We start from the raw sequence: 8,604 nt of genomic DNA on the forward strand, positions 1-8,604 counted from the left end.
GTCATGTACTCTCTTCTGTCCTATAATACCAGTACCTGTTCTGTGTGGGTCATGTACTCTCTGCTGTCCTATAATACCAGTACCTGTTCTGTGTGGGTCATGTACTCTCTACTGTCCTATAAAACCAGTGCCGTTCCTGTGTGGGTCATGTACTCACTACTGTCCTATAATACCAGTACCTGTTCTGTGTGGGTCATGTACTCTCTGCTGTCCTATAATACCAGTACCTGTTCTGTGTGGGTCATGTACTCTCTTCTGTCCTATAATACCAGTACCTGTTCTGTGTGGGTCATGTACTCTCTGCTGTCCTATAATACCAGTACCTGTTCTGTGTGGGTCATGTACTCTCTTCTGTCCTATAATACCAGTACCTGTTGTGTGGGTCATGTACTCTCTTCTGTTTTATAATACCAGTACCAGTGCTGTGTGAGTTATGTACCTACATGGGTCATGTACTCTCTTCTGTCCTATAATATCAGTACCTGTCCTGTGTGGGTCATGTACTCTCTGCTGTCCTATAATACCATTGCCTGTTCTGTGTGGGTCATGTACTCTCTACTGTCCTATAATACCATTGCCTGTTCTGTGTGGGTCATGTACTCTCTACTGTCCTATAATACCAGTGCCGTTCCTGTGTGGGTCATGTACTCTCTTCTGTCCTATGATACCAGAACCCTTTATGTATGGGTGTTGGTTCAAACAATGTTTTACAAAAATAACGGTTGCTGTTTGCAGCGTCTGTCAATTGAATGTTCATGTCATTAATTTGCAGCCGTTATTGTGCAACAGTGGTCGTTATTTTAAGTTGTTGACACATAGTACTTTTTTTCACCGTCCTTTGTATAAAAATCCATAGACCTTTTAATTAAAGAAACACCCAGAAGAACCAACTTTGACTCTAAACTAGTATAATGCTCCAACGCCGTTATTGCAATGACAGCCATGCTTGACATGCTGTTTTTTGGTACAACGGCCATTATTTTGAGTATAAAATAACTGCCGTAGAAAATGATTGTGTGAACATAGCCTAATAGTACCTGTCCTGTGTGAGTCATGTACTCTCCTATGTCACACCTTGTGGATAGGGGATAACTTTGCCAGCTGGGAATACCCCTTTATTCTGAGAGTTGAGTAACAAATGACTGCAGAATGGGACTGGACACAGAGTCCATACACTTTTGCAAGCTTCTCTCTGCATAAGGCTAAGTTCACACGCTGTACAAACAACAACCGTTCCGCCGTGGATGGCTGTTGTATAACGCTACCTTCAGCCAGAAATAATGTTCATGATCGTTTATTCCAGCCATAGGTAGCATTAAACAATGCCCGTTCACAGTGGAATGGCCGTTGTTTGTACAGCGTGTGAACTTAGCCTAAACATGCATACAGGTTCATCTGATGAATGCATGCAGGTAGCTATAGGATGCACAGCAAAGCAGAAAAGTAAGATGCAGAAAACAGGAAAGGTCAACTCATAGTGACTTATTCAGTTGTCACAGTAATTATATATTAGGGAGAGTCACGAAGAAGGGAAAAAAACACCAAATATATAAATTTATTTTTGTTTATCGTAAACAATTACTTTAAAAAAAAAAGGAAATATTTTTATCAGATTTTCCCTTTAAATCCTCCAGGTGTGGTCGGGTCATTTTCTGCTTTCGTTGAGGTTACTTCTTGTTGTGTAATGTAAGAGTTGTTAGGGCTTGCTGGGAGTTGTGGTTTCAATATCTGCAGAGCCACAGGTTGGGAATCGCTGACATAATTTGATGACTTCCCTGTCCTAGTTAGATTGATGGTGGCATTGCAGTTACAATCCACGTTATTGCTAGTTGGAGGGATCATAGCTTTGAATACATGGATCAGAAGTCGCAGTGGGATATATGATTATGGGTCTAACATTAAGATGACCTTAGAGATCATGTGTATGTACCTTAATCCCTCAGCCATCTGTGCGCTATACACTGACACACAGCAGAGATCTCTGTATACATGCCTAATCTCACTGTTCTGGGGAGATCTGAGTTTGTATCCTTTACGTTTACTGACAGATGGTTTCCAGCGCTATCTCTCTGATGGGAAATGCTATATGAGACCAACTGAGAACAGTTGCAGCGATACCACAAAGAGTATCCCATAAAGCTCTTCCCACCGCAACGTGACATCCTTGTGGAATATAAGTATATTCGGTATAGTGCTCGGCACCTGCATCTTATGGAAAATTCTAAGCATGTGGGTCGCAGTGTAATGTACAATGTTATATTGATACTGACAACTGAAAACAATGTATACAGAAGCTGACAATAGTCATAATAGTGAAATAGAAACAATATCAACAATAGATACAATATGAATCATAATGACAATTTGCTACTGTGGAAGAAGTGATGTCCTTTAAGGTTCACCTGCAATATCTTTAGTGCAACAGTAATCTCTTCTGTTCATCCCGAACATATGAACGCTCAGCTCAGCCGAGCGCTTATGAGTTCTGAATGGGGAGAAAGGAGGGTTAAAGATCAGCCAGTTGGAATCCAACATACTGCTACCTATCTCTCATTGACATCATTGATTGTGGGGAGAAACAAAAGGCCAGGATACACATTAAACTGTTGACTGGATCCACTTTTCTCTATTGTAAAGGCCGAGCTTGAGCTTGGAAGAAAAACATAATTTTATATCTTTGCAAAAATCCATCAGCTAAGAGACAGGTCTTATTTGTTTGGTTTCATCTTCCTATCAGCTATCTGTCCATATGTACAGCTCCAAGTGTGATATGGAGCTGACAGGTGAACCCTGTCCATATGCCACATTAGCATATATACACTTTAAGGCTGGGTTCACACTACGTATATTTCAGTCAGTATTGTGGTTCTCATATTGCAACCAAAACCAGGAGTGGATTAAAAACACAGAAAGGCTATTTTCACACAATGTTGAAATTGAGCGGATGGCCGCCATATAATGGCAAATATTTGCTGTTATTTTAAAACAACGGCTGTTATATTGAAATAATGGCAGTTATTTACTGTTATATGGCGGCCATCCACTCAATTTCACCATTGTGTGAACAGATCCTTTCTGTGTTTTTAATCCACTCCTCGTTTTGGTTGCAATACTGACTGAAATATACTGACTGAAATATACATATACTGACTGAAATATACTTAGTGTGAAGGCAGCCTGAGGGTGTGTTCACACTATGGATAATTTCCGGCGGATTTCGATGCTTGTACCCATTCCCGGCGGCGTGTACCCATTCCCGGCGGGACGATTTCACATTCCGCCAAAAGAACTGACGTCTATTTTTTCGTCGGACAGCAGAATCGGCCCGGCCATAGAATGTTGTCTATGGAGCAGGTGGATATGCACGCCGCCGTGAACGGGTACGAGCCACGGAATCCGCCGGACCTCATTTGCGCGGATTCCGTAGTGTGAACCTAATCTTCCACTCAGGACCCCATGCAGTCTATGTCTATGTTCACACTACGTAAAAGTACTACCGTTGTTGCCATAGGCAACAACAGCCGTACTTTATGCGACTGTGAACATTGCCTGTTTCTTTATGGGATCCCGGCCGGAGCGTATACACATCGTATACACTCCTGCTGGGATCTATGCGGCCGTAGGAAACCCTGTCAGTTCACACAGTGAAGCGAGCGGCTCCGACCACTCGCTTCACTGTGGGCTATGGAAAGCTCTGATGCAGGCGCGCGCTGATGCGCCCACATCAGAGCTCTGCGGCCGGAAAGATCATCCAGCCGGTACTTAATCCCTTCAAAAATTGTTATATATATATATACAGTGGTACCTTGGTTTAAGAGTAACTTGGTTTAAGAGCGTTTTGCAAGAAGAGATCACAGTTTTTCAAAATTGTGACTTGGTTTAAGAGCATTGCTTTGGTTTAAGAGCTCCTGGTATTGGGTGGGAGCGTGAGTGGGGGAGGGGCATGGCCTGCATAGCGGGGTCTGCAGCCCTGTACTCTGACCCAGGAAGTCTCCCTCACCTTCCAAATCATAGCAGATCCACTTCAGGCTGGGGCTTGCATCAGGGGACAGGACTGTGGGGGTAATCTCTTTATAGCTTTAACCCCTCTCTCCCCAGACAGAGAGTGCTGCTATACTGTGTCCACATCATGCCCCCTGCAGTCTCTATCAGTCCTTGTGTTTCCCATCCTGTCCATTCCTGCTATAATGTGCTTGCACTCACACTTAGCTATACACACTGCTGCTGTAATGTGCTTGCACTCACACTTAGCTATACACACTGCTGCTGTAATGTGCTTGCACTCACACTTAGCTATACACACTGCTGCTATAATGTGCTTGCACTCACACTCAGCTATACACACTGCTGCTATAATGATTATAAAATGATTTTTGGGGTGTGGAACCAATTGTCTACATTTCAATGATTTCTTATGGGAAAATTTGTTTTGGTATAAGAGTGGATTTGGATTACAAGCACGGTCCCGGAACAAATTATGCTCGTAATCCAAGGCACCACTGTATATATATATATATATATATATATATATATATATATATATATATAGCAAGTATCTGCAGATGCTGAATGAAAGATGCTGACAATTTACTCTAATGAATCCTCAGATTACAGGGGATCATGAAGAAAACCTATTACAGCCATGCATACTTACACATGTCCCCAGTTTCGATGCTGTTCAGCAGAACAACATAAAATTAGCAAATGCTATGCAAACTGGAATTCTAGACCTCAGGCCCTGTTCACACTAGTTCTATAGATGGGTATGCACTACTGCTAAAAAACATTTAGCGCGTCAATTATGTCTTTTGTGTATCGCACAGGTGTCCGGCCACCGTATGACCCTAAGTAAATGCAGGTCATGCTAATGCCAGGGACTGTATTCCGTCAAAATAGAAATGTTTACCTTCAGGGTATTTAGCCCCCTGGGGCTCCTGTCGCTGTTCAGGGCACTTACATATTTCAAAACAAGTCCCTTTTACTGAATGCTAATAGGGCCGCCCTTACCAAGAGCCCTGCACAAATAACAGACCAAACATGTCGCTGCATGCCTGACACAAAACACAATGTACAGGTTGTTGTGCAGTGGATGGTGTTGCACCCCAGGTAGACTATCAGGTGCTGGCCATTTGTTTTTTTTGTTTTTAGACTACACTATGTTTGATCTTTAGGGCTCTCATTGTTGGCGTCCTTCCCCTGACCTTCAATCCTGTGAAATTTAAGATAGTACTTTTGATTGTTTCCATTTTTTAACACCTGATTCTCAGCATGGATAAGCTTTCATCAATCACATACTTATGTCATCTTTTAGAGATACAGCCTCTTTATGTATATTTTCAGACAGCACAATGGATTGTTTATGTTCCATCACATTATGCCCCCACTTAATTACCTTCATACAATATAACCATATAGAACTGAGGCTATGTTCACACACTGGTTTTGGCAGGTCCATTTTGACAGGGATCAATTTTGAGCTTGACTTCTACACTTCATGTATTTTTTTTTGCCCATTTTTTTATCTGAGAGTTTTATTGGGTTACATAAAAGCAATAGCACAAAAACAGTCTGTTTTAATTTGGGAAATTTTTATGTCTCACATTACATTCCAAAATACAAGCTGTTATTGGTTGCTTGATCTGAGCAACAAATAGAATCTTACTATAAAATAACCTGATGAATTGTGAGGCATTTTGAAATGTAAAATTGTAATTTTTCTGTTGTAGAGAAGGGTAAACATGCAGTTACATATTTTCTTAATTATTTTCCCCTTTCTCATTTATGCCTACGTAGATGGTCAGATGACTTCCCTTAAAGGGGTTATCCAGTGCTACAAAAACAATGGCCACTTTCTTCCAGAGACAGCCCCACTCTTGTCTCCAGTTCCGGTGTTGTTTGCAATTAAGCTCCATTCACTTAAATGGAACTAATGGTACTTTTACACGGAGCAATAATTTGCCCGATTGCACAATTAACGATTTTGAATAAACAATTTTTTTTTATAACGATCAGCGTTTAGACTGAACGATACATCGTACGGAAAAATCGTTATGCGATCGTTTTGCAATCGCTTAAGCCTATCACACACATAGGTGAAATCGTTGAAAGACTGTTTACACGGAATGATCTGCGAATTTTTTGTGAACGACCAACGATAATTTGAGAACATGTTGAAAGATCAAAATGAACGATTTCTCGCTCGTCGTTTGATTGTTCGCTGCGTTTACACGTACGATTATCGTTCGATCGTTATCGTGCAAAAACGAACGATCAATCGTTCCGTGTAAAAGGACCATAAGTTACAAAACCTGCACCCAAACTGGAGACAAGAATGGTGCTGTCTCAGGAAGAAAGTGGCCATGTTTTTGTAGCACTGGATAATCCCATTAATGCATATTCAGACATTTCACTTGACACATCTGATGACTTTATCAGTGCCAGTCCATGATTGTGACCCCCACTTACTGTAAGAATGGAGTAGCCCCCTCATTCTAGAGGTTATTGTTGGAGTCACAGTGACAGAAGATATTTTTATGTGACCCTTCCTCTTAAATATTGCTCATGAAGATGATGAAGAATAAGAGCAGCTATAGGGCTCTTTTCACAAGCCAGTTATCGCTAATGTTTCTAGGAACACTTATGTTCCCAATAATCGGCCTGCGTAAAAGGAGTAGCAAAGAAGTAACAAACAAGCAAACGCACGTTCATTGGCTAATGTTCGCTTATTTAAATTACAGTTATTGGCCACCATTTTCCTGTCTAAACAGTGGATACGAAGCTGATAACAATGCATTCAAATGGCAACATAAACAACCCTGCAATTATTTGTGTGCCATGGCTGCACAGTTCATTGAGCCTTGTAAAGACACTGCAAACGGGCTGTGTAATAGTTTACCAATAGATGACATTTTCTGGTACAGAAAATGGCTTAGCCTCCATTGGATAATGCTGGTCTATGGATATGTTTACCATGTGCGTTGGGAAATTTCCCAGTGTGAACAGCAAACATGCACTGAATACACAGCGTGGAAGGACCCCAGTGTATTTAAGGTTCAACTATGTGTTGATTTTTGACATGCCAAAAAGGTTTGCGTTCATCATGGTCTGCGTGCTGAGACCCATAGTCTGTGTTTCCACATATGTGTTCCAGATAAGGTGGAAACTATGCACCCATTTCACCCAAGACGAGGGATGTTGCCATTTTCTTAAACTTTGTAGCTCATTAGATATGTGAACGAGGTGGTTTGGCGCATCGGGATGGGACTACCTACCCCGACCAGACTGCCCTTCTAATGAATATTCATCCGGTGCTCTGCAGTGATAAGCACCAGAGTAATGTCACTACAGACCCAAATTTCATTAGAAGAGACGTTCAGACTGGGGTGGGTAGTCCCACCCCCAGTGCCAAATGCCTCATTTACATATCTAATGAACTAAAAAATTCTAGAAAACGTACCCGAGAATCAAGGTAAGAAAATTACCTTTATCCTTAGCGCCCCGTGGACATAGATGGTTAGATGCTTTAAAACGTTTGACATGTTTATATGACACATTAAAAGTTGTTTTGATGACAGTCATTCTTTAAATTAAAGGTACTTGTTTCGTCTGTGTATTACTTGTTGTGTTGATTTGTTCCATGGTGTGCTGGTGTGTTACTTTATATGACTTGCTCCACCTATGTGTTACATGATTGGGCTTTCATTTGATGTTTTTGGGCAGACATGGCGTCCCCCATCGATGGCAGCTATTGGCACCATAATGACCAAATGGATGTCAAATGACTGATAAATGTGTAAGGATCCAAAAGCCTCAACTGTACTGTGCATTATTCTTTTCCATACAATTGTATAAAAAGAGGATACTTTTTTAATAGTAAGAATGCAAACATACAGGAATATGACTTCATATGTAGTTTGAACCTTCTAGGTATGTGTTTCAGACCATCCCACCTAGAATAACCTTCCGTCACTTCTAACCTTCTGAGTGAGTCAGAACGATGGAAATAACATGCTGATTCTGCTGATTGTGTAAATGAAATGGCTTCTGTGTGTTTACTTTTTGCTGACTACTGACTGCTGGCAAACAAATCACTTTATGGCTGGATGTAATTTATGGCTTCCTTGGTTCTCGTTTACAACCATTCTCCTATAATGCACTGGTTCTTGGGGAATGTGTATTCATTCAAATATTACCTAAATAGAAACTAAAACTGGAATTTCACAGCTTTTTGCTATAAACGTGACTTAATGCCATCATATACCTAGGTCTATACACAGACAGTGACACCAATATAAAAGCTGAACCATTTTATGTGCACCCATAGACTTAAAGGGGTTGTCCTAGTAAGAAAACCGGGTCTAAACTGATATTTATGTGAAATGAAACATATTTCAAATGTACAAGCACTTATGATAATGTACTGTTTGAGAGATAGATCTACTAATCCGCCATTGCATTGTTTTGATTACATTTTCCTTGGTTACAATTCTTTAAGGTGCAGGGGCGGATTAACTTTACCATGGGCCCTGGGCTGTTCACCAAGCTTGGGCCCCTTCAACCCACTGTAACTATGGCGGCACTAGCTTTAGTCTTTTTCCTCCATAA

Source organism: Dendropsophus ebraccatus, chromosome 5, assembly GCF_027789765.1.
Source record: "Dendropsophus ebraccatus isolate aDenEbr1 chromosome 5, aDenEbr1.pat, whole genome shotgun sequence".
NCBI classification, from domain to species: Eukaryota; Metazoa; Chordata; class Amphibia; order Anura; family Hylidae; genus Dendropsophus; species Dendropsophus ebraccatus.